Genomic DNA, 27,728 nt, shown 5'->3' on the forward strand with positions numbered 1-27,728 from the left:
GCATGCATACATATAAACATACAAACATACATACAGTCAAACATACATATATACATGCAATCAAACATACATACAAACATATAAACATACATACATATATACAAACATACATACACACATACATGCATACAGGCGATACTCATAGTCATATAATAAATTTAAAAGTAAATTAGAGGAACTAATCCCTGAACACTCACTCCTGCAGAAGAGTTAAGAAGCAGAGAGAACTTAAACGCCCAGCACCTGCTGCTCCATGCCAACCAAGAAGGAAGGGGGGTGCTTGCTGCAGGGCAGATGCATTCAGCTTGAGAGCCTTATGCTGTGGAGAAAGAAGGAATCACAGGAGTGCACCGAGAACAGAGTCCATTGGTGTGAAATGACTACAATAAGCAAATGTCTGTACGGCAGAATTAGGTTCATGGTTGCCAGGAGCTGAACAGGGTAGACTGGGAGAAAACAGGAAGAGACAGCTAATGGGTGTAGGATTTCCTTCAAGGGCAATGGAAGGTTCTAAGATTTACATCGGGAGTTGCGCTGCGTTGTACTTTCCACTTAGTTATATATTTCAAATGATCTGGCTACTCCCGCTCTTCCCGCTTCCATCAACTGAAGGAAGAAACGATCCTCTGGCCCGGGAGAGGAGGTGTACAGTGTGGGATTCCAGCACTCGCTAACATCAAAAGTCATGTTAGATCTTCCACTGGGGACATCCCCACGTGGATTCGGATTTTATCTTCTCCTTTCTGTGGTTTCCGTCAGCCTTGCTCCTTCGTCCTTTCTCCTCACATGAGCCTAGCACTTAGATCAGTCTCGGTTGGACGACGGTAAGCAAGCGCTCTAAAGTGGAGGAGGTCTTTCCTACCCGGGAAAAGCTGGACCCTGGAGGGGCATTTCTGCTGCAGTGGTTTTTCACTTTCCTTACGATGAGGACGGGGTTCCTGGAGGAAAAACCCGACCTAACAGGTAATGTCATTGTCTAGGAAGCAAATTACAAGGGACATATTGAAAAGCCATGCCTTATGCTCCACCAGGGGTTCGATTTACCTGAGAAATATGCCAATAGTTGCATACAAAGTGCCTCTAACATCCTACTATCAGTTGAGTTCCAGGAAAACTAACTTCTTCATTAAAACTCGCAGCGCTGACTTTTATGGGAATGCTGACGTTGTTTTAAAAGGGCTGCTAGTTCAATTCATTCGCAAAAATCATTATAACCCCGATCATAAACATCACCAGATTAATAACTATATGAACTAGTGGCTCTTGACCACAAGAAATAGAAAGGACAATAAAAGACCTGCCTTTGTTGTTGGAGGCCTCCAGAAATTAAATATGAAAACATTCCTCAAAGAACTTCCAGGTCAAGCATTTTAGCACGCAGGGCTCATAAAGGTTCTTTGAGCGTTAAAGTCTCTTCATGAAGTGCTCAGCACAGGAGACCCCCCAAACAGATGATAAAGCACTGTGTTTTTACAGCCGTTTATGCTGGTGGTCAGCAGAGTGTCAGCAGTAAAACGGAAACGCCAACAGAGGCGAAGCACATTCGGAGGCCGTAAAGGAACCCACTGGGCCCAAGGTATCTGCTCCATTTGATGGGTGTCACCTGCGAGTGAACGGAAGCCTCAGCACACCGACAGCCGCAGGACTCTAGACAGTATTTGTGGGGGACGCTTCGGAAGGAGAAGTGCAAGTCTCCAAAACCCAGGGAATCAAGGACTCCACGTATCTCTACATGTTAAAATAATTACAGTAATAATAAAATTTAAAAAAAAGACACAATAATAAAGGCCTCAGGCTAGAGAGCTAGCTCAGCGGTTAAGGGTAGTTGATACACTTGAAGGGGGCCTGGGTTTGACTCCTAGCATCCACATGGTGGTTCACAACTGTCTAACTCCAGTCTCAGGGGATCTGACTCCCAATATGGTCTCCGTGATCACGAGGAGTACGTGCAGCACACAGACATAAATGTAGGTAAAACAGCCATACGCATAAATTTAAAAAATTTTAAAGGAAGAAAATGGCTTGGAAACGTGTAAACTTGAGATTGTTGTGAGGTATTAATCTATGTGGCTTAATAGGTGATTTATAGGTTATTCTTCATATTTCACGGTTGCTCCTTATCCAGATATAAGATACGATGCCACGGTTTGTATTTAAAAAGAGTCAGAAGACAATTCATGGGATGTATGTGATGGCATTTTTTCATTTAAATTATGTGCATATGGTAAATAAGCATGTATATGTACCAGACATGCCTGTACATGCATGATGGTCAAAAGGGGACACGGATACCCAGCCCTATCATCGTTTCCCCTGGAGACATGTTCACTAGCTTGGAGCTGGGCTGGTAGCAGGCGACCTCCATCAACCCTCCCAACTGGCAGCACTGGGCTTATAATAACTGTGACGTCATCCTGCTTTTAACTAGATGATGGGATTTGAACTCAGGTCCTCACAGGCTTGTGCGAAAAAACATCCGTACCCACTGAGCCATCTCCCCCAACCCCCTAGGTCTTCCCCTTAATTAATGGAGGCTGTTGGCATTTTACACCAATGCGCCGGGGTTACTTTTATAGCAGCTCTCAAAGCGTCAAGAGACTACGCACACTGCCTTTTCCACAGTTTAGCATCCGGTGCACAGGAGAGCGTAAGAGTATTTCATTATCATGTCCCACTTTAAGCAGCAGCGCTCTTCAGCTCACAAAGTCGACCTCGGTTCAGGCACATGAATGTTTCTTTGTCTTAAGTCACGCCTTCGAGGTTCAAGTCCCGCCAAACCCTTTGCCGAGGTATTTGCCAATTAGTGAACATTAAACACGAAGGTGACTTGCCATCTATGAAGACAGAGCCGGGGAGGATGATCGCAGACTGGAGATGGGAGAGAGCTGTCGACACCGAAATTATCCTCACCGTTCTGACAGTGACAGTGAGCCATCAAAAGGCACAACAAAACACATCAAATTAGACGCTTCTTGCACAGGCTTGCAGCATTGTTTTAAATACAGAAGGGAAAGGCCATTAAAGACGACTTCTATTCACTAGGTGTTAACTACAGCGGCTTTATAGTCTGACTCTGCCAGCGCAAGTCAGAATAACAGGCGGGGGGGGGGGGAAATGTTTCTTGCCGCTGCAGGGGTGCAGGAGGAGGGGAAAAACAAAGTACTCTTTGCAATGTGGAAGTGCCGTCTCTGACAGCCTTGTTCCTTGACGAGATGGCGTCATCTTTGCCTCCTCCTTCCACCTTTCCCCAGAGCCATGTCAGCAACATTTGTGACCGTACCCTGTCGGCCACTCTGCTGACAATGGGAAAGTTGGATCTGTACACGGAGAGGAAGTTCCCCCAGGGCAACGTCTCCAGAACCTAGGTTCAACGCTCTTTTACTCACTCTGTAGACGGATGCAGGCAAGGGTGTGTCCCAGCACGCATTATACGTGCACACAGATCAGAAGTGAACAAAGTGTGTAACCTGGTCGTTGACTCCCACAAAGATCTGTGGGTTAGGTCTCCGTGTCAACACATTCTAACACGCTCAGAACTTCTATGTTAATTAGCTACTTTGCTTGGATCGTTTAGACTTCTCCCTTCTCCATGTGGAACCCATTAACTCATGCACATAACACACACACACACACACACACACACACACACACACACACACACACAAGAATTATAAACTTCACAGTTCCTTAACCGTTTATAATCCCAGAAAAGTGTCCCCTTTTTTCTCTTCCTTGTTTTTCAATAGTTTGCCATTTTCCAAAAGTCTCTCCCTTGCCTGCGTAGAAAAGCTGCTCGTAGCTGTGAGCCCTACTAAAGATAAATTGCAAGATAAAGCGAAATCGCTATTCCGATTCATGAGAGCATTTGAAGGCCCTCCAAAAGGGAATGTTTCTCCAAACAGAAAGAGACTATTAAATTTTAAAGGCAAGGCCATCATCAAAACGAGGGCAGAGAAAAGTACACATAAGTCAGGTTGACAAGCTCATATTGATGGAGCGCAGATAAATGCTATCTCCGAGTAACATGCCCGGGACAGGACGGCCTCAATTTATGAATGAGTCGTGTACGAAAAGTTCATTTGTAGATCAGTTACTTGGAGCTCCAAGCTCATTTCACAGAGAAACCATGCTGTAACTGGTGCCTCCTTCTATAAGAAGGTGATAGAGAGACAGTGAATGCGTGTAAAGGTGTAGCCCTGGGCCAAGAGCTCTCAAGCACACTGGTCCCGTGCAGGCTACTCCCGTGCTGACCAAGGGGTCCGAGCATGAAGCTCTTTGCAGAACATCCACTAGTCTCACCCTGCTTTCTTACAGGATCCAAATGGCTTTCCCCTCAGACATATATAAAAACATGTGTGGCGATAATCTTATATAGTGAACCCTCCACCCCTCTCCTCTGGGTCTGTATCTTGTGCCCGGTTGCCTGGCAAATAAAAGCTAATGGAAACTTGACATCGGTAAAGATTTCCTGCAGTTTTGGTGGCAAAGAGTAGCCTGGAGGTGAGCCCAGTCCTATAGAATAGGATGCAAATGCTGACACATCACGGATGGTGAGGAATGGAACAACGGGAGGACTTCCATTGGAATATAGTAAACACGGCTAGGAAAAGGAGCCCGCTCTTAATGGGAAGAGGAGAAAAAGGAGGAAGAGAAGGAAGAGGATGGAGAAGAAGACAGGGAGGAAACAAGGGATAGGAGGAGAAGAAAGAAATGAAGGAAGGGAGAGGGAGGGAGGGAGGGAGGAAGGAAGAAGGAGGGAAGTAAGGAAGGAGGGAAGGAAGGAAGGAAGGAAGGAAAGAAAAGAAAAGGAGAAAAGAAGAAGAGGGAGAGGAACGGGGAGGTTCCTGACCAACAGGAGAGGTAGATAACAGGCAGGATTTCCCCCCAAGCCCATGGTGGTCATCGTGGGACATGTGTCAGCAGTGTCATTTAGAAGGCTCCTCTGTGTGCAGAGATGTCATGACTGCTTGCCCATCTCTCCTAATAGATGATACTGAGGAGGAGAAATTCAGATATAGATGCCTTGAAAGACAGAGAATCCTGACAATAGAAATAGAGAGGGCTCAGTTGTCTCTGGAATAGAGTTGTGATGTTCTGAAAACTGGCCAGTGGGTGTGAAGGGTGTTGGGTCAGGAAGCTACCTGGTCTTGACAGATGCCGGTGAGGTGTCCAGCCACCCAACTCCCCCTGTTTCTTTGACACACTGCTGACACGTCCCAGCTTCCTGTGGCTAGCTACATCCATGTGGTTAACCTCTGCCAATTCCATTAGCAAACCTTCATTCCCTCTCTCTTCCTCCAGATGCAAAAGATGCTTGAGTTTTCCCTACGCCTCAGGAATGGCTGAGCAGAGCCATGAGAGGAAAGCTCCTGGGTCTGGAAATTGCTACCTTATAAATGTAGCTGACTGTGGTTAGAGACACCTCCCCTCAGTTAACTGTAACATGACCAAAAAAAGAAACCTTTCTTGTAGTCATATCATCAAGATCTGAGCTGTTGGCTGCTGCTGCCCCGCCCTCCTCAGCATCACCACAGGAAAGCGTCCTCTGGACTCAGCTACTTTGAATGACACTAAACCTACACATCGGCGATTTTATAATTCTCCTCTGTTCTTGTTATTGTATATGTGCCATATACTAATGAATATGTCCACCTGTGTGAGTAGATATATGGGTGCATGAATTTGCACTCATAAAAACGCTAGAGGTAAATGTCACGTGTTTTCCTCAAAAGCTCCTCCTTTTAGTTTTTTGAGACAGGGTCTCCCACTAGAGAGAGAGAACCTGGAGCTCACTGATTCAACTGGAGGAGCTGTCCACTGATCCTCCATTCCCAGCATTCCCTGGCCTAGAATTCAATCCCAGCATTCCCTGGCCTAGAATTAAATCCCAGCATCCCCTGACCTAGAATTCAAGAGTATACTGCCATACCAACTGGATGCTTGGGACTGAAACTCGGAGCCTCATGACTGAGTGGCAAACCTATTCCTAAGCCGCAGCTCTGCAAGCCTCATTACTTCTTGTGTCTTGAGACAAAGTCCCCAGCTTGATCGAAAAACTAAGACGGCTAAGGTGGTCTTGAACTCCTGATCCCATGGGTGCCATCTTTTTGTAAAGGATGGACTCAGAGGCTTTCGGGTTACACGATGAGGCATCTTCAACCTCTCACTAGTAAAGTTGACAGCAGTAACTCCAAACCACTTCCCTGAATCTTTAGAGCCTGTCTTATATGTGCTTCATCCTCTCCTCCCAAGGCAACTCCCCAAGTAAACAAGATGTCCACTGTGATGAATGTACTGTATTTACAAGGTGCTCTGAGACAAGAGGGAAACTGACAGCCTTCAGGGAACTGTGCAAAGAACGCTTACACAAAGCCTTTTCGATAGAAATTTTACAGGGAGCCTCTGACCGCCATTACAGCTTGAAAATATGTTCCCTATGAAAAAATACTGAACTCAATACGTTAGTTTAAAAGCACATAAAGGGGTCTTTATTCTGCCTGTTTCCATGTATCTGCTTCCACAGGAAGCCTGGAGGCCATTTCGCAGGCTCGTTTTGCAATTGTCCATGTCCACTCCACAAAAGATATGAATCCTTTTTACCTTGCTCACAAAAACATCAATTCACGTCACAGGGCACAATGCTGGCCAGGCCATGTTTTAAATACACCCCGGACAATCTGCAGCTCGTGGGGACGTCTCATCATTAAAAGGGTGATTCTTTTGATGTTGATGTTTGCATGTTGTAAAGGTTGTTTTCGGCGATCAAATTCTGAACAGCGGTAGAACCTCTCTAGCTCTATCTATGGTCTTGACACCCTGAGTGAACCTGATCCTGAGAGCTGAGTAAAGCCAGACCATGCTGGCAACTGCATGGGAAAGACCTCACAATTGAATTTTTGAAAAAAAAATATATATTTTTTTTACTTTTAAATCATGTGTATGATTATGTGGGATGTAAATACAGGTGCCCAAGGAGGCCAAAAGAGGGTGCTAGATCCCCTGGAGCTGATGTGTGTGCTGTCTGACATAAGTGCCAAGAACCAAGCCCCAGTCTTCTGCAAGAGCAGTATGTACTCCTAAGAGCTCAACTATCTATCCAGTTCCCCCTCCCCAGTTTTGTCCTTTTAAGATTATGAAGCAATTTCTAGTTAGAGAGGAGCTAACTATAGAAGAAGCTAATGTTCTTTCAGTTGTCTGTTGTCAACAAAATGTTTATTTAGCGTAATTAAAATCAAGTAAGGCAAAGGAATTTAATTGTCATGGCGCAACGTGATGTTGGGAACAGAATAGAAAGTCTCAGTCACCATTCGAAACCCTCAAAATGTAGACCCAGTCACTGTCACCCCAAAATCAAGGTCAACACACCCCTGGTGCTACCCATGATCTGATGCCACCCGCGGCAACCAGCCATTTGTCCTTCAAACTAACTCTAATTATGTTTAATAACTTCTGCTGGAGCTGCCTTTAGCTTGTCACAGAGATTAAAAATAACTATAATATTGTCATCCTTGTGCTAGCACTGAAACTTATGATTGACAAAAGCAAGAGGTCCGAGCTACAGCGAAACTTCCTTAACAACGCAGAATAAGAGATAGGGCCAAGTGATCAGAACGAGACACAGTTAACCCCACCCCGAACACTGTTAATCAGGAATTTACCTCTAGGGGAAGATTGTGGAAAGCAAGCTGAAGAGTTGCCACATTGCCTAGAGGTTGGGAGCTTCAAACGTCAGCACATCCATGCTTGCACATTTTTTTACTTGTTCTCTTTCTAGAGCTAGAGTTACACCATCTTAACATGCATGTTTGGTATGTCCGGGGCCCTGGGACTGAGATCAGTGTGTTAGGAGAAGACAAGTGAGCTCTCCTTAAGTAGAACGGTGATTGCACAGTTTCCGTGTCTGCTTTATGCTTGTGTGGAGAGCCCAAGAGTAGATTTGACATCTCTATCAGGGGAAAGAAGTGTCAACTTGAAAGATAGTCTAATACTGTTCATGGCTGCTATTAGAAGCAGAGTTCAGAAACGTCCTCCCTTGCCTTTTGTGGGGCAGAGATCCTGTAGGTCCACCTCACCGTTCTTCCAACTTAAGCCATGAGCTTTCTGATCCATTTTTTATTGGACACACACACACACACACACACACACACACATTTTGCAAATGTCCATCATCAACCTACATTCCTCATCGATATTGACACTCACACTATCTGCTGACCATATTAGCCTAATCATGAACACAATTTTCAAGGCCCAGAAATTATCTCTGATCTCTCTTCACCCTTCAAAATTGTCAGTCATAAAGTTCTACGTGTCCATTTCTTTCAAATGTTTTATAGTATGTTGCCTCTTCTTCCTTTCTTAGTCCGCACTCCAAGTGAATGGGTTGCCAGGAGCTCATCTTAACTCCTAACTCACCCATTCCAACTCTACCCCCACTCCTCCCAGTAGAGCAGTAACAAGCCATATGCCACAGTACGTCATGTTAGTAACCTAAGACACTCCAGAGATTAGGGGGATTAAGTGACTCTCCACAGTGTTTGCCTGACTATGGGTTTATTTGGTTTATAGTGGGTTTACCCTACTGTAAAGCGATGACCTAGGTCAGTACCATTCCCCTGTACCATTTCCCTAAATAAGAATCTATAACACTCCTCCACCTGTCCATTATTGCTCAACCCTTATACCAGGCAATTTAAGCATTCTTAGACTTACTCACTTTTATGCTATGGGTGAGTTATTGTCCACACAGATGCACATATACCACATGCACACTTGTTGCCCACAACGGTCAGAAGAAGGCATCAGATGACCTGGAACTGGAGTTTTGGCTGTGAACTACCGTGTGGGTGCTGGGAATTGAACTCAGGTCTTCGGTTTATAAGTTCTCTTGACTGCTGAGTCAGCCCTCCAGCCTCCTACCAGGGGTTAAGAGCACCGACGGTTCTTCCAGAGGTCCTGAGTTCAATTCCCAGCAACCGCATGGTGGCTCACAACCATCTGTAATTGGATCCTAAGCCCTCTTCTGGTGTGTCTGAAGATAGCAATAGTGTACTTATAAAAACTAAAAAGTAAATCAATCCTTAAAAAGAAAAAAAAAAAACATGTATCGAAATTGAATGCTGCAGGCACGCTTCAGAAGCATTTGATGCGAGAAGGCAGATTCTTTACATGGTACTAATAAAACTGGAAACAGCGAAGGTCAAAAAACCCCGAGTAACCAGTCATTTGTCTTAATCCAGTTTTTCAAATCCAATTTCCTAGTTTTTATCCCTTCACAGGGAACGATGGAGATCAGGTAAGAAATATCATCCATCAGAGATGGACTCTCCGGGTGTCTTCCCTTAATTCAATTTTCCTGTGCTGTTTCTGCCGTGATTTCCAAACACAGCTGTTCTCTTCTGAGTGCGAGAGCTCAGCCCTACAAGCAAACCTGGGAATAATAAACAAACAACAGGGCACAGTTTCTGCCCCCAAATTACACTCTGCAACCTTCTCTACCTAGAACGGTCCAAGTTGCAAGCAAGCAGGCATGCATCAGAAACTTGCAGCCTTCCTGTACAGACTGGAGGATCACATCCAGCCATTTGAATGTGTCCATGTTTAACTCCCACTGCTGTTCCCAAGAACGAGAGAGCAAGTTCTCCCTGCCGCACGGCGTTACATCATCCTTGCAATCCTAGGCAGTGCCCAGAGTGCTTTGCTGTCATCGTTCCTATCACCCCTCCTAATTAATGTCAGGGTGTCTTTCCCATGTTAATGAGGCTACAACACGTCTGTGGGCGCCCACTCACATACACACGGGTCCATGACCGCATCTCCAAGTACAGTCCTGAGCACACAGATCCACCTTCTCACTAGACCCCTGTTTATAAATAGAGTGGGTTCCACCCACCCTTGTACGCAAATTTGTACAAGCAGCAGATTATTCCAGTTGACCTCGTCTCCTTGGGGTTTTCAAGAGATCAGGATGAAAAGCTCAGGAAAACGAAATACCAAGGAGACACTTGGTAGAGCCTGTGATTGGGAGGCAGAAGGTAGTTGGGCTGAGGCGTGAAGGGAACAGAAGGGGCACGCACTCGGGGAGGTTGCTTTCAGGAATGGTTCCGAGTCTCACTGGGGACACTCTTGTTCTTTGCTCCCCTGCCAGTACCTTCCCAAGTTAGAGTCAGTGACTAAATGAAGAAGACCTCTCTTTAGTCTGTTCCTCTCCCAGATGGGATTTACTATCAGGTGATGTCTCCTAAAGCACGGTAGAGGATGGACAATGATCTCTGCGGCTTGCCAGAGTGCTTCAGAAAAAAACAAAACAAAACAAAAACAACAACAAAACCAACTCGATAAGCATACAACTTCTGGGCCAGGAATGTAAGGAGCAGAAAGAGAAGTAATTTGTGCATAATTTATAATTTTTGCAGGGTGGGTCTTCTGTGTGGATGACGCTCTACCCTACTCCTGTCTGTGAATACCCAAGCCTTACTCCATATCATAAAACCGAGGCAGGCTTCTGGAACTATCATAAACACCGGCCCCTTCAATTCACAAACTATATCTGAATACATTACGCTGCTTAATCATCGTGACGCCCCTGAGATAGATATTATAATTGCATCTGTTTTAAGGTCAAGAGAAGGAATAAAACAAATAATAAAAACTTCCCAGATTTTAATTGGCTGCCCCACCGTCACAGGGCTAACAAATTACAGAACTGAAAAGTCTTACTATGATTACGGCTATTTCGGTAATGTTGGATTAAATCTAAGGACCCAAGGCAAGCAGTCTCCCACCGAGCTAGAGCCTCCGTCCTTAGATCTAAAATTTGAAGCCGGAATTTCCAATGCCAAAGGTCATTTATTTCCCGCCCCGTGCATTTCCCAACGCTGTTTTTCTCGAATTCAGTTTTTTCCCATTTTATTATAGAACTATATTCATAATTTTATGTGAGACCTTGCCCATTACCTAAAGATATGTATGGTTCTGAATGTAATAAACCCTCCCACTCCTAAATTCCTTTCTAATGTTCCCTTTCCTGGCTAACACACAGGGATGCTTTAGCATTTGCAAAAGCTGTTTGCTGGAATCTCCCTTTGAGGAAATACAGGTCCTGTCTCTGAGGGTCTGCTCATTTCTCCCTCCCTCCCCTCTCCCTCTCTCTCCTCAACCCCACCCCCACCCTTGCTGTGCTAGGCACCCAGTACCTCCCCCTTTAATCCACAGTGCTCCTGTTCTGGTATTCATTACAACCAGCACACTGATGGGTTCCGTTTTACATCACCACAGGCACCTGACTGCAGTTGCACACTGCAGTGTCGGGGAACTGGGGACTGGACACAGGGCCTCTTATAAATTAAACAGTAAAATACCACTGAGCAGCACCCCCCAGTCATGGGGTATTTTTCTGGAATATTTCTTCCCTGCCATTGTTATTATCAAGATCTGTAGATTTGGGTAAGAGTTTTTGCCCCCCCCCCCAGGAGGCGGCCCAACGTGCTACCTTCGGCTTAGTGATCTACAGGTGACATTCTACCTATGACATTCTCCTGTACAGGGATGAAGTCGGGAAAGAGCCCATCTCTGCCCTGCAGACTCGAGAGGCACGCCTCTTCTTGCCTGCTTGTTGCCCAACTGCGCTCTGCCTGCTGTGGTAATTGGATTATTTTGAAATCTGCTATTTCTGTCTCACCCCCCTTCCCCCCAAACTGTCGTATGAGCCCTGCAGTTTGACTGTGACACAGTTGCCAGATTTCACTCCAGAGAAAGCCCCATCTCAAAGCCAAGCAAAGCGATAGTCCCCTCTGCTTGCTCTGGAGACCAGCGGAAGGGGTTGAGCATCTAGAAGGGCCTTGCCTCTGTGACTGCCTCCTTTCCTTTGATGCTGTTTTACCAAAATCTCCAGGGCGGTGGGGAGGTCATTAGCTCCATCTGAGCACCAAGGAGGACACAGACCAAAAAAGCCACCCAAAAGCCACTACTGGGATTGGATAAACAGAGGCTATGGCTTTTCATATGTATTTTCTACGGGGACTTTAAAGTCTCAAAGCACCAAGGATTTAAGGTGACTTTTTTTTTTTTTCTTAAGAAGTGGAGGAAGCCTCAGAGGGCAAGCCACTCATATTCCACATGGGAAGTCAGAGGCCCAGCATCACTGAACACCCTGGCAAACGCTCTCCTGGCTCTCAAGTCCAAGGGTGGTCCACTTGAACGTGGGTTCTTCCCACAGACAGATGCAGGGGAAGATCACATCTCTGCCAGTGAGGACAAATTTAGCCCCAGCTTTACAAGCACGGACGCCAGCAAGACCAGTGTGCTTCATTCAGTTATATCTACTTGCGTGAGATATGCAACCCAGTTAACACCAGGAAACAGAAAGGGAGAGGAAAAGGGGGGAAAGGCACAGCACACGTGGTAGCAACCAGGATTGAAGAAGCATTAGCCATGCGCCAGGCTGGCTAAAACTACTGCTCTAGATGGGCCAAAGTATGCAGTCACTTGTTTTCCTCCATTGTGAAAAGAATAAAAGATTATTTACGAGAAGATGAGGGGCAGAATGAAACTCTCAAGTCACACACACAAAAGCACATCCCACGTTTCGACAAACTACTGACTGAAAATGCAAATAAATCCCAACAATGTCCCCATCGCTGAGGCCCAGACGACAGGCCACATGGTACAGACATGCTTCTTACTAACTCCAAACCACACTCTATGCACACTCACCCACTTCTGTTCCATGTTCGGTTTTGCTTTTAATTGAGATAGACTCTCATAGTGTAGCCCAGGATAGTCCGGGTTCACTGTGTAGCCCAGGCTGACCCCAAACCCTTGGTAATCCCAATGCCTCCTCCTCCCAAATGCTGCCATGCCACCACACTGGCCCCGCCCCAAGGTGCTTTTTACGTTTTTCCTAAATCTTATAAAAGTTTCAACATATGAACACTTCATCCAGGACTACATGGAAGGGGTGAATGACACTGCTGAGGCAGGCCCTGAATCAGAGAGAGGGCTTACATAATCTGCGTGCCCCCTGCCATGTCTACTACCTCATCAGAAGCTATGCTCTCACCCTCTCCAGATCTTAGAGGACATATTTAAATGTCTCACCTTACTCGGCAGTCTCTAAGCAGAAGAGTAGAAATTAACGCCACGTTTGCCTTCACTTCCCCGTGCTGGTTTCCACTTGGGATAGGCCATTTCCCAACATGAAAAGCATCACAGGCGGGCTGGAATGAGGAGGTCTCTAGAGCTTTAAGGTTCCTGTGTGGACACACATGAGGATGAGCTTTGGAATCAAACCTTTTATAATTTTCCCATCAGATACCAGAATATTCCACTGCATTTTCTCCACCCTATGTGAAAGTCTCCACACTAACACCATAAGTCACGTTATTTATAAAACATATTAGGAATAAAATGTTTTATAAGGAGGGCTGAGAAATCACGTTAGAAATTCTAATGGGCTCCAAAATAGCCTTAAAAAGCTATATCGGCATACAAAGTACTGTGTACTCTCGAGTCTCTGACCGTACACGTTTCTTCTATGAATTATGAATTATGAATGCTACCTCCAAACTGAAAGGCATGGAGTCAAAAGGGGAGAGCATGTTTATGACGGAGGATAAAATTGAGGGAGATCTCAATTTTAAATATTAAACAGATAACAGAAATGGGCTCCTTCACTGAGAAATGTGCATTATAAATCTAAAGGGAAAATGGGTCTGTGTTCCAGAATGTGCTGTGTGTGTGTATATGCGTGCATGTGCCTCTGTGTGTGTGTGTGTGTGTGTGTGTGTGTGTGTGTGTGCATGTGTCTCTGTGTGTGTCTGTACATGTGTGAGAGTGTGTCTCTACATGTGTGTTTACATGTGTGTGTGTATATGTGTGTGTGTGTGTGTGTGTGTATGTGTGTGATGCACACTCCTATTCTTGCCTGTGATATGTGGATCCACTATTGGAATGGACAACCACATTGGCCTTCTCAAAGAAGAGAACACAACATGGCAGTTCCTAGTTCATGCCTGCTTCATATGCCAAGTTGTATGCTTGCCCCGTTAGAGCAGTTGTTGATGACAAATGATAGCAAAAGAGTGCCCGTCAGTGACAGTAAATCCCAAGCAGAAAGTACAGCATTTACTTAACGCCCATTAGAGGCCAAATAAGAGAAATCTTTGAGTGGATGTAATTGCTTAAAAGACTGTTACAAGCATCCAGGGATGTAGGGAAGTAGGGAAAAAGAATTATAGACCCATAAACGCTGAGTAGGACATCAATGCTAGGATGTACAATATAAGGTGACTCGTTTTTATCTGGAAAGTTTGTTAATTAGTCATATATATATATGAACTGTGTGTGTGTGTGTGTGTGTGTGTGTGTGTGTGATGGAATGAATCATATGAATTATAATATACTTTAAGGTAGATTGTAGTAGATAAAATAGGAAAAGAGCAGGGGCTAGGGAAATGGTACAGTCAGTAAATCGTCTACTGAGCAAGCATGAAGACCTGAGCTTGGATCCCCAGTACCCACATGAAATCCAGATGTGGTGGTAAACATCTGCAGTCCCAACACTGGGGAGGTGCAGGTAGATAGAACCCTGGCCAGACTTGGTCAGCTCGCCTGACTGAACTAATGAATTCTGCATTCAGTGTGAGATGCTTTCTCAAAAGGTAAGATAGTGAGTGATTGAAGACAATGGATGTCAACCTTTAACCTCTATATTCTCCACCCCTGCTCTGTGTGTGTGTGTGTGTCTGTGTGTGTGCGTGTATGTCTGTGGTGAGCATGCGTGTGTGTGTGTGTGCATGCTTGTACACACACATGCATACACACACAACTACAGCTCATAAAAGAGTAAGACAACTGCAACCCCGCAAAGCGATCACCTCAAATTCTTCACTATTAACGAAAGAAATTAAAGCAATCTCCAACTACTTACTGGTTTGTTTTCCATTGTTTTAGTTACCCAGGTTAGCACTGATTTCAAAATCCTAAAAAGAAAATTCTAGAAACATACAGCTGACAAATTCTGAAGGGCACCCTGAAATCTCATGCTATCTCCCTCTTTCCTACTTGAGGACAGGAGTCATCCCTTGGTCTTGGGTGTGCACGTGGTATCTGCTACCCTCCTGTGAGCTGCTCAGCCGCCATCTTGGTTTTCACGACCACTGCTATGGTTTTGCAGTTACTCATGTTGAAGGATCCTTTTTTTACTGAATTGAAGCCCAGAAGCACCAATGTTCATTATGACATATTGTCATAACTTACATCTCCAGGATCATTGTGCATAATTTAAAGATAACTTTTGTCATGTATAAGCATGAATAGAAAAACTTCGCCTTCATTGGCTTTAGAACTATTCACACTTTCAAATGTGTATCTTGAAGCATCTCCTGTGATGATAAGGAATTCCAAGGTATTAGCACACATCGAGACAGATGCGGGGTGACATCTACACTTTTAACATGGTATACACTCAACAGGAGTCAGAAGATTCACTGCCCAGCCTCCCAGAGACTGGAAAATTGTGAGAGAGATGCTCTGCTTAAATCACTGCCATTGAGAGATGGGTAAGTGTGCACCACTCGTGGCCCAGATGGGTCCACTGGAGAGAACGTTTGTATAGAATCCTGTGCCTGTCTTTATCTTTTTCCAGTTTGGACTTGTTGCCAAGAGCACTCCATCCATCTCCAGTCCCCTTCTAGTCTCTGTTTCCGCTTCCTGCCTTCCTCACCCACAGGTCCCTCTTCAATCTCATCCCAGGCTCCCCCTTGGGTCCCCAGTTGGCCTCCCTGTTTTTTCCCATCCACTCTCTGCACTTTCCATAGTATCAACCTACGTTTGGAAAGCTTCCTTAGGGCCAGCCCGTGTCTACCTTGATCCCTTCCGTGTTTACAATGCTCGACGCCGTGTGAGCAAATCGTTTGTCAGATAAATGAATGAGTGATGAACTGCGAGAGACTCCAACAGGAAGACACGGGCTTTATTTCACACAGTACAAAGACCTCAGGCTTCATTCTGCACCGGCCACACACTGGGGCCCCCTAAGTTCCACGGGAGACTTTGAGGATTAACTTCCCAGCAATACCGTGTTGATTTTAAAGACGCTGTCCTACAGGGCTATGGGGAGAAAATGGTTGGCATCACCTAAGGGACAGGGAACAGCAAACAGCCTGCGGGATCTCAGCTTCGAATTATTAGATGGAGATAAACCCTGCCTGCTCTCCTGCCTCCCTGGAGGAACAGCTTCTGGTAAGCCTTGGGTAACTACCGTGCCTGCGTTTCTGCACAGCAGCCTGGGAGTCACAGCTAAAGGCTCCTTTCTTCCTGTTTGGTGACAACCAGGAGGCTGGGTGCTATCCAAACACTACATGCTCCCATTACATGTTCCCATGTAGCCTTCCTACCTACATGTATGAAGTGTCTCATCTGGGTCTGGCAGAGGACAGGGAACCCTCTGTGTCACGTATAGTTGTTAAGACGCACTATGCTTTGTCCTCTCTCCCAGGAACTTCATAATTTCTCTGAGCCCAGTACACACACTTGCCTAAAATACATGTTTTGTTTTCTTATGCATTCTCACTATTGCCTAAGAGAGATTCACTTATGACCATTAAAGAGAGGCGGCCTTCAGCTAAAATGCCTTAATTGGGAATCTAAATATTTCTCTTCTGCTAAGTACAAAGCTGCGTGAGTGAGACTGGGAATTAGGGCCCCAGCGAATACAAACACAAACCAGTTATAGAAAGGGTCAGTGAGGGCAGCAGAGGAAGCCATCCACGAGGCCCTGTGTCGGTTGTAGTTGGTGAAAAATTACTTTGGACTGTCTTTCTCCCACTTTTTGATCTTAAGATGTGGCCAAAGGGTGGGGTGAGTTAGAACCCAACATACCCTGTCTCCACCTTTATTTTTTTATTTGTTTGAAATTTTATGTATTTATATTTTATACGTATGGGTGTTTTGCTTACATGTGTATGTCCACATACCAAGTGTGTGCAGTGCCCTCAGAAGCCAGAAGAGGGCGGTAGATCTCCTGGGATGGGGGGTACACAGTGTTTTGAGCCACCATACAGATGCTGGGAATTGAACCTAGGTCCTCTGAAGAGCACCATGCTGCCAAGAGCCAAGGAGAGCAAGTTCTTCCCCATGGCTTTCCCTTCATTCGGTTGATGAAATGATGTTTGTTTAGTGATAGGGGGAGGAGGACAAGAGCTTAGCGAATCAGCTCATGCAGATTCAGAAGGTGAGGGACTCTTGCTGTCGGGTTCACAAAAGACCTAACACCTCCCTGGACTGAGTCATTTTCTTTACCATGGCAAGGCAACCTGGGTAAAAGTGAGAAGCTATTACACAGGTTGGTCCAAGACAACCTGGTGGGATTGATACTTGGGTGCCCTAGCCAGCCGGTAGAGGAACAGTCTTATGCTCTGGGAAAAATTGATCTCTTCCTTAAAGCCGTTCAGTAGACAGTCTCCCCTAGTTCACTCTGACCCAGTGCATGCTAATAATAATAATAAGCCATGAAATTCCTTCAGACACCAGGGGGTGAGCCAGAGGTAGAAGAGGCAAAAGACAGAGTCCCACTGTTGCTAGCACCATACTTTATAGTTGTTCACTCCTATCCCAGTCCTTTTCTTTTGAAAGGACTTATTTGCTTGTATGTGTATGTGTGTGGCTCTGAGAACACACATGTATACATGTTAAGTGTGGGTGTGTACCCACAGAAGCCAGCAGAGGACATCGGGTGTCCTCCCCATCACTCCTTTGAGGCAGGGTCTCTTCCTAAATCTAAGGTTTGCATCTTCTTGACTAGGCTGAAACCCTGACCCTCAGAGCTGAAACTATAGGCTTTTCCCAGAAAGACTGGTTTATTACGTGGATGCTGGGGTCTGAACTCTGGTCCTCGGGGTGGTAGAACAAGTCTGAGCCAACCTCTCCTGCCCCCACGTTCTCTTTCATGGTTGTTTTTCCCTCTGCTCTCTTGAGAGATTTCATGTGAGGCAAGCCAACCTTGAATTCCTGATCCTCTTGCTCCTGGGTACTGGGATCATAGGTGTGGACTCCCACACCTAACCCACGGCCAATCATTCTCTAGCATCAGTAAATGTCCTATGGACAGCATGAGACTTTAATGAGACTAATCCTACCACATACAGTCACATGAAGCATCACCTCAGGAAATCGGCACTATTTTTATCTGCATCTTACAAAATATGAACTTTGAAAACCATCCCCGAGAAAAGGGCAGGGCAGTCATCTGGGCCCCTGAAGTGATCTGAGGGATCTCTATGTCCTATACGGCAACCAATGTCCCGATCCTGGGCACAGCATAGGCACACATGCTAGACAGTCACATGCACATTCTTAATAAGGAGAAGTCCAACTTCAGCTTGCTTCTCCTGGAGGCTGTTTATGAAATACCTCCTTATTCTTTTTAAGCAGTGAAAAACTTTACTTTTCACTGGAAAATGCCGGCTATTCAGTGATTTCACAATTACCTAAAAATACTTGGCTGGAAAGAAAGATCTCACATCTCCTCAGGGCTCTCGCACTCTTCCTTGATTTAGTATTATTTCTCAATGTCCAAATCTGGCAAGTTCTAAGAGTGCTTCTGTCTACAGAAGGCGGGTTCTAAAAAGCAACATGATCTGCAAGCAAATCCCCTCCTCTGAGTGCACACATCGCACAGGTCCCCTCCCCCAGCACACATGGAAGCGCACCCACCATGGACTTCTCGCCACCAATGAAAGGAAGCAAACACCCTTTCAGCCTCCAGAGCTCTCAGCATCCAGGACTTTGAGAACAGAGAACTGCTTCCCTGTCTCTTCTGAAAACAGAACCGGCTACCATTTGGTTACAAAGTAATTCAGAAAGCTGTATCGAAATTCTTCAAATCTGAAAGCTCTCCCCTTCAGGAGAGTTCACTGATTGGCAACTGTCTCAAGGAAGCCATTAATAAGAAGAACTACGGTAGTTTCAAGAGTTTTCTGAGGGGGTTGGGGATTTGGCTCAGTGGTAGAGCGCTTGCCTAGCAAGCGCAAGGCCCTGGGTTCGGTCCCCAGCTCCGAAAAAAAGAATAGAAAAAAAAAAAAAAAGAGTTTTCTGAGCACATAAAAAGTTCAATTCTAGATGTACAGGATCAAGTAAAAATGTCTGCTTGTTGAAAAATTATGTAATCAGAGGAAGTTACATTGTAAAAACTACATTGCCATTGAATGATGTTGATTGTCAAGAGAAAGAAACATTTGATGTGCCTGTATATTATATTGTACTCCCTGCAGTTTGACAGTTGCCTCCCCAGCTGAGTATCCGCATCAGAATTATCCTTTACGTATCATTTTATCATCACACATCTTACCAGTCACCTCGAAGTAAGTGAAATTATTTTTTCACTTACTTTTATACTAAATAAAAGAGAAAGTATAAATTTTTATACTAAATGAAAGAGAAAGCAGAGGGACTCAACAGAGTAGCTAGATGACTCCGAGGGCAAACCATTTTTTTGTGCAAGGAGAAAGAACCAGAGCTCAGATCCCTGAACCAACCTGTAAAGCAGACGGGTAGGGTTAGCCACTTGTAATTCCAACTGAAGGCAGAGAGAGAGGTTTCCCTGAGCAAGCTGGCCGGCTACACAGTCACATTAGCTCTGGGTTCAGTCGAGAGATGGTGCCTCAGTGTACAAGGTGAAGGGTGATCGAAGGAGGCTTCCAATGTCAAGCTCTGGGCTCTACATGCACAGAAACGTGTGAACTCACATACATGTGAGCATGCCCTACACGCAAGCATGCGCACCGTGTGTGTGTGTGTGTGTGTGTGTGTGTGTGTGTGTACATGCATGTGCATAGAAGCAACAGTTCTTTCATTAAAAGGCTCCAGAAAAGTAAGTAGGGGGATAATATTTAGAAATGTAGATGTATACTGTTCCTGTACGAGTGTTCACACGTGTTCGCACAGGAGCACGCACACACATGTGCATCTTCTTGAAGAGCACTGCTGTGCACCTACTGCTGACTTAGGACTTCCGGTTGCGACAGGCTTTGATACTCACCTGTATCATCTGCCCTCATCACAGTGCAAAGCCACAAGCAGCTACTTCCCTCCCAGGTGATCTTTTCTTGGAGATTTTGCTTGAGTAGAAAGGGTGGCAGTAGAGAAATTCAGTGTAAGAGGCCCGAACCTGTGAAGATAAAACCAAGACTGGTGGTTAGGCAGCTTCTCGGGCCTAATTAACTTAATCTGAAGTCACCGGAAAGATAAATACTCTTCAACAAGCATGCATGAGCGCACACACAGGAACTCACACATGCTGCCCATGCGCATACAAATGCGCACGCGTGCACACTCCCACACATGTACACACATTATAATCTTTAAACACAAACAATTTTTAAATCCAAAGGATTAAATTAATCGAGAGCTCCTCCTCTCCTGTGGTGACTCTGAGATTTCAGGGAATCAAACACAAGGCTGTTAGCTCACTCTCAGGAGCTATCGGAAACATGCTGAACTTGAACTTCTGGATTAAAAGTTTTATTTTGGTTATAAACTTTTGACAGGTTTATTTTTGTTTTATGCATGAGTGTTTTGCCTCCATGTATGCATGTGCATTGTGTGTGTGTGTGTGTGTGTGTGTGTGTGTGTGTGTGCACACTCGGTGTCTGCAGAAGCCAGAAGAGGCTGCTGGATGCCCCCAGACAGGAACTATAGCTTGCTGTGACCTAGCAGGTCAGATGCTGGTCTGCATTTCAGGCAGGCAGCACCCTCCTGCCCTGGCCCCACCTCCTCATCACAGTGCAAAGCCACAAGCAACCACTTCCCTCCCAGGAGAGCTTTTCTTGAGGATTTTGCTTGAGTAGAAAGGGTGGCATTCCCTACACACCCTGAGTTCTCACCCACCTTGAATTTGTCTCAGCCTAAAATGCCGAGACTGTGACAATCTGCCTGCCTGCGTACCTGTGACATCACTGTGTACATGCCAACTCCTGCCTCACTGGCCCCAAAGGCTACATGTTGCTCAAAAAAAGAGCAGTGGCTGCCAGGGCATAAGCTTTTCACAATAACATCCTTGGCAAATGACCCACCTTGGAAGCATTGGAAGTCACTGCTGGGACAATAAATATAGATTTTCTGAGAGGTCACAGAGCCTGCTCCGGCAGATTCTCTTTGATTCACCCTGCAAGATTTCCTAGGCTTTAAGCTGGAACAAAGGCAGCATGGCTGTCCTACACAACCCACTCCATAGAACTCCTGGTATGTCAGCCTCTCCCTGTGACCCCTCCCTCCCTAGCAATGAACCCAGGGACTTCACGGTGGGATCAAAGCTTCTATCCACTCCTGTGTGATCTCCAGACACTGCCTACGGACAGGAAATGAGGAGGCCCAGGAAGACTGCTGAGTTGGTAAAGTCACAGGAAGACTTGAGTTCCACCCTCAGAAACCACTTAAAAACAAAGTCAGGTATGATTATAATCTCAGGGCAGGGGAGGCGGAGGCCAGCAGATCCCTTGGCTGGTGCTCAATGAATGACAGACCCTTTCTCAAAGAGCAAGGCTGATAGCTCCCGAAGGACACCACCAGAGTTTGACCTCTTCCCCCCGCAGGTTCATGAATAGATGTGTGCTCAAACCAGTTCACATGGGCATATACATACATGCATGCACAGATACACACGGGGGACGGAAAACACAGAGGGAAAACTCTGACTTAGGCTAGAGCTCTAAAAATGTTTGTCCTATACCAAATGTGAAGCCCACAAAAGAATGTCTATACCAAATATGTCACCTTTGAAGTTCAGCATAAGGGACTGACAGGGACCTTATTGCCCTGCTGATGGACTCATCCCATTTACTGCTTTCCTAGAAGATGTGATTTTTTTTAGGGTTTTGTTGTACAGGTTCTCATGTAGCCCAGGCTGATCCCTAACCTACTACATAAATGTCCCTACACTGAATCATTCTCTAGGCTCTACAACCTGCATGCTGAGATGACTGACAGGCACCAGTCTACCTGGATTATAGGGCTTCATGAACGTTAGGCAAGAACCCTATCAACTGAGGGTTACCCTCTGCTCCTAAATTACATTCTATCACGCTATGTGCATCTTATAACTGGATCCCCACTATGTTTTTGTTGAGATTCGCCCAGTTTGTCTTACAGTAACTGGAGTTTGCTCATTTCCACGCTGTAGCATTCCATTGTGTTGTTAAACTGAATCGGTTTGGCTCAAACTTGGCTTTGCACTAGGGTGGTAAAATCTGGCCCAACACAGCCTCTGCACATGGTACAACTGTATCCCTAACTTGATATATAAACAAGCTATAATCTATTCTAAGAGTAGAGTATAGGCATATACCCAAGCGTCTAAGTCTCAGCCAATCACAAGAGTCAAGATCTAGCCAATCAAAGGCTGCCAACGGATCAGACCATGTCTACATAAGGCCAATGGCAACTAGAGCCAATCACCTCCTGTCTGCTTGTCACTTCCTTTTCTTAGGCTATTAATATAACCTGTAAATGTGCTCGGGTGGGGCCTCCCAACCCGTCCTTGTTCTGGAATGCTGCCCGGTTCTAGAACCTTTTTTCCTCGCTTAAGTAAACTTTGGTTAAATTTAACTCATGTCAGTTTTTCTTTTAACAGTTTTGCAGTGTGAATATATATATGTGTGTGTGTGTGTGTGTGTGTGTGTATGTATATATATATATATATATATATATATATATATATATATATATCTTCTATTGATGGACTTTCACATTTTTTTTTTCAGTTTCCATTTTTCCCCCTGTCAGAAACACGCTATGTCTATTGGAAGCAACACATATAAGCACGCACTTCCCTGGGGTTCGGCCTGGGAGTGTGTGAGCATACACTAGTCCACGATAGCATTGGAGTAGTTTCCAAAATGAATATATCAATTCTCACTCCTCTTGGCAGGAAGCCACGTACATTTTCAAACTGACCAGTCACTTTAGAATCAAGAAGATGGGCCCCATCTGCAGCTGGTGGATTTGTTGGCTGAGGGGACGTTTTGAACATATACTACTCCTTCTTTCTCACAGTGGTGAGTTCACATGCCATTCACCACTGGCGAGGGGGGTGACTTGCCAGGATAGGTTTATGCTACCACCTTGGAAAGTGACATTAATTAGTGACTTGGATTGGAAGGAGGGTGGAGATTTGGAAGGTCCCACGTGGCTTTATTTCTCAATCATTTGGTTCTTAAGGGGGTGCCACAGGATATTCTAATAGGCGGTTCAGGTGTGGGGTCCCAGCACACAAATGGTAGAAGCAGAGAGATCAGAGGTTAAGGACATTTTGAGTCACAACATAGGTTCCAGGGCAGCCAGGGCTATATAGGATACTATCTCGATAACCACCAAACTAAGTCAAAACAAATAAACAAATAACAAAATAAAAAAAAAAAAAAGAATGTTCTAAGACACATGAAGTTCTAGGGCCAACACTGCCCAATGGGCAGATATCTAGATAGATAGATAGATAGATAGATAGATAGATAGATAGATAGATAGATGAAAATTGAGGCATTTCTTTATGTTTTCATTATTAGAAGCTAAGCAGTGAGCCAGCTTAGATGAGAAAAACACATTTGGTTTTATTTTAGAAATGCTAAATTAAAGGCCTTGTAATTATGTTTTGCAAGGCATAGGCTTCATGGGAAAAATCTTCCCTCTGCATAAGACCAATGTTAGGAGGTAAGGCTCCCAAGCCCTTGATGTTGGTTTAAGGAGGAACCCCTGAGGTGGGCTACTTTCACAGAGCTCCTCCAGGTACTCTTTGGACCTAGCTGGGTCTGAGTCGGAGGTAGCAGTTAAAGGTTTAGCCAGACAAGACGCACTGATAGTCACTGGTCACGAGTCATAGTCAAAGCTCACTTAACAGGAGTATTTGACTCATATCAGGGCAGCACTAACCAACATAAATCATGTCACGGTCCTTCCCTCCCTCTGATTATACTGTCATAACGCTAAGTGGTCTTCCTTGTGGTCCTGAGTCCCCTTCTCCACCCTGGTCTCCTTTTGACTGGAGCCCTAATCTGGCAGGAAAACACCTGAATCACAGTATTATGGTAAGGGGAGAAATGAGTGATTAATTTTGCAGGAACGGGGGATATTTCTGGCAAACTGGGTGTTGAGGGAAACTAAGAAAAGTTACGGTATTGAATGCTTGTTTGGCGTTTCTTGGTCGTTACCGGTGAAGTCACCTCTGTGTAGGCCCTCACGTTGTGTTATATTAAGAGAGATCTTATGGTTGTGGTTGTTTCGAATGTATTTACTTATGCATTCATTCATTTTTTTATTTGCTTATCTCAGTGTGCCTATGTATGTGTGGAGTACAGAGGACTGTTAGAAGCAGTCAGTTCTCTCTGACCCCTACATGGGTTGCTGGAATCAAATGTAGGAAGCCATGCCTGGGTTAAAGACACCTTTGTCTGCTGAGTCATCGAACAGACCACAAGCCTTTATTTTCTTAGCACTTCTTAGACTACTTAGTAAACTGGAGCCCGGGCAGGGATTACCTGGTGAGCTCTTCCTGCCTGGTGAGGGGAGCTTTAATTACCTTGTTTATTTTCTATTGAAAAAAAAATGTGATTTTAAAAGCCACCCTGAGGCACACATTTGGCAGAGTCTGGGTTTAATCTCCAGCATCACGTCTAACAGCCGCGGTGGCGCATACACCTGGTTTCCCAGCACCTGGGAAGCGGAGGCAGGAGGATGAGAAGACCAAGCTCATCTATAACTACACAGTATGTCAGAGGCTAGCCTGCCTGAGACCCTGACTTTTTTTTTTTTTTTTTTTCCCCCGGCGCTGAGGACCGAACCCAGGGCCTTGTGCTTGCTAGGCAAGCGCTCTACTACTGAGCTAAATCCCCATACCCGAGACCCTGTCTTAAAAGAAGTGAAAAGCACTTTACAGTGGGATTTAGTGTACGGTGCTAGTGCCCGTGAACATGTGTCGGAAGGAGGGGTCTGAGACTTCAGGTGACAAGCTAGCAAGAGCGTTAAAGATCAAGGCCCTGTAAAGGGGACTCGAAACAGGGTGGCATAAAGATTCTGCTTAAATACTCCTATATTCCACGAGTACAAAAACCCATTGATAAATGACTTTGTCGTTCCATATGATATGTAAGTATGTTGGCTTTTTATCCGGTGACTAGACTGTCTTTGGGGGAGAGTTACTGGGGTTCACTGCAGTGTTTAATGAGCGGCTAATTAGCTTCCTCCCTCCCTAAATCTGAACTCATGGAAAATGAGGTCAGAACCCTTTTCCCACCCAATGTACCCTTTGGAGACTGCATCAAACCTGTCAGCAGCCTTTGTAACAGGGGATCTCTTTGTAAAGACCATACAGGTCTAAAAATTCTTCATCAAGGCCTAAACATTTGTTATGACCTCTTGCAAGGGAGCTGTTGGGACAAGCTGGGCCAACCAGACAAGTCTCAGTGACCTCAAACTGCCTGTGCTCCCTGATTGGCTGCCCTTGCTTTCACTCATCTACAAGGGGCGGGAGTGGCAGACTAGATGCTCTCATGACATCCCACTTCCTACCCCATCAGCCTTCCCCCACAGCAGAAGAGCGCAGCCATTCTGAGACAATAGCCTGACAGAAGCAGAGCTTCTGTTCTTCTCCGCCAGAGGCAAGGGGAGCAAACTGGGGTTTGTAAATAGCTCCACGTGAAAGAAAAACAAAACTGTTTAGGCTTTGTAAGGGAAAATAGTCAGCAGCGAGTTGTCCAAGGAGTAAGACACGCGTACAGATTCACAGTTGGTCTTAGACTTGCCACGCATGCGCAGGCCGCCCATTTCCCCAGGCACCCTAGTGGCAGCAACGCCCATCCAGGAAAATATTACCTCACATGCTCAAGGAACGCTTCCCACCTTTGAGACCACTGCGGGTCCCCAACAAGCTGCACAGAGCTGTTTTCAACACAAGAGGAAGCATGTCCCTGAATGCTATCAGTAGCGTTGCGAAATCCAAGGTGGCAGAGAAGACTCTGTGGGAACTATGTGGGCTCCCAGGGCAGCTTCAAGTTTGACTAAGTGGTGAGGTGCACGGCTCGGCTCTGGGCCGGGACAGCAAACAGAAGCCGCGAGGTTCTGAGCTGTGCTAGATGTAGAATTGAGAAGCCTAGGATAGAACAGAAACGGTTGAACTAGGAAGGACCAGTAATACATGGCCTGGAACTCGCTCATCACAGGTCGTAGGGACTGGTGATCGCTGAGGCATATTTCCAAGACAACCTTCCGATGACTCCATCTACCTGGACCTCCACAGTTAGACACTGTCATTTCGTTTTGTTTTGTTTCCTTCCTCTCCTCTCCGTTCTTTGCTTCCCCTCCTTTTCTCCTATCTCCCTTGATCTCCCTCTCTCAGTATCCCCCCTCTCTTTCCTCAGAATAGAACACTCGAATATTCAAAATAAATACATGCATTCCTTAGCGGAGATAACTGCTTGCTGGCTTGATTCTCGGGTTCATTAGTCATTAAATGAGACATCGATGCCTGTGGAGAAGGCATTGAGCTGGGTTCAATTATATAAATAGAAGTACATGGCCCAGAGTACTTGTCTCATGTGCAAGAAAGCCCAGGTTCCATCCCCAGTACCATGTAAACTCTGCAAGTGGACACACGGCAAGAATTCTGGCACCTGGGTAGTTCAACATTACCTTTTGGCTACGTAGCCTGGCCTCAAAATAAAATAAAACAGAACAAAGCAAGCACATATGGGTATCTCTGCTCTCAACTAGCTACTGAGAGCCGATCTGAAAGCAAAGCCAATGGTTTCCTGAAAGGCCAGCCAAATGGGGCCCTACGTTAGTATCCGTTCACAAACGAGGTGGGGACAAGCGCTGCTAAATGCCATTTAGCTGCAAGATTGTCCTGCAGAGAAACTGGCCTCTACTCTGGAGCCACAACCCCTTCTCTCCCTTGTTTGCTGTCCAGATGAGGAAGGGGAGGTAGACTGGTGTGTCAGCACATTCATGGCAGAACCATGCCCCAGGGACATTTGCAGAGGAGGGGGATCAGGCAAAGCTCTGACTAGAAGGCAATGATGGCATTGCCATGCACCCTTGCCCAATCAGAAGCCAAAGATTCCGGAGGTGTCCACCCACTAACAAAACCTTCCCTATTCAACCCAATCTGAAAGCCAAAGATGTGTGACACATTAGCACTCTGCACTTGTCTAGCTTTCAACAGTCAGTCATCATTGCCCATAAGGTGCTAAGCAGGCGGTCTCACCAATCCCTCAGCAGGAGGGCCCACAGAGAGGATGGATCAAGACAGAAGTGAGAGGCCCTCAAGGTTGATTGATACAGAAATATGTTCTGATACCTAGGAGACTCAGAACTCTGAAAGGCTTCTATGTGAAGCTCCCGTGGCCATTAAAAGACAAGCCAAGGGTTTAAAGGGCTGGCCCGGGCAGAAGCCTGCTTGCTAGGCAATCGTGAGAACCCGAGTCTGCTCTCCAGAACCTATGTAAAAAACTGGACATGGTGGGACATGTGCTGGGGTAGATGAGAAGGTACTGAGCAGAGAGCTCCTGAGAGCTCTTTGCCAACCAGGCTGGCCTAGTCTGCGAGCCCCAAGAACCAATGAGAGACACTGTCTCAAAATACAAATGGTACAGCTTCTGAGGAACAACACCTGAGGTACACACACACACACACACACACACACACACACACACACACCACAGACACATACGCACACATGCACA

The 27,728-nt window shown here is 45.6% G+C and overlaps 1 protein-coding gene across 3 annotated transcripts in view; it reads right to left on the bottom strand.

Moving 5' to 3' along the window:
* Atxn1 (ataxin 1) overlaps positions 1–27,728 on the bottom strand; it is a 286,644-nt gene that overhangs the window by 211,585 nt on the left and 47,331 nt on the right. For all 3 annotated transcript variants that reach the window (XM_032919591.1, XM_032919589.1, XM_032919590.1), the window contains exon 2: positions 20,039–20,167. The gene's annotated coding sequence lies outside the window, so the exon portion shown is untranslated. The remainder of the gene's footprint in view (positions 1–20,038; positions 20,168–27,728) is intronic.

Source organism: Rattus rattus, chromosome 14, assembly GCF_011064425.1.
Source record: "Rattus rattus isolate New Zealand chromosome 14, Rrattus_CSIRO_v1, whole genome shotgun sequence".
Taxonomy (NCBI): domain Eukaryota; kingdom Metazoa; phylum Chordata; class Mammalia; order Rodentia; family Muridae; genus Rattus; species Rattus rattus.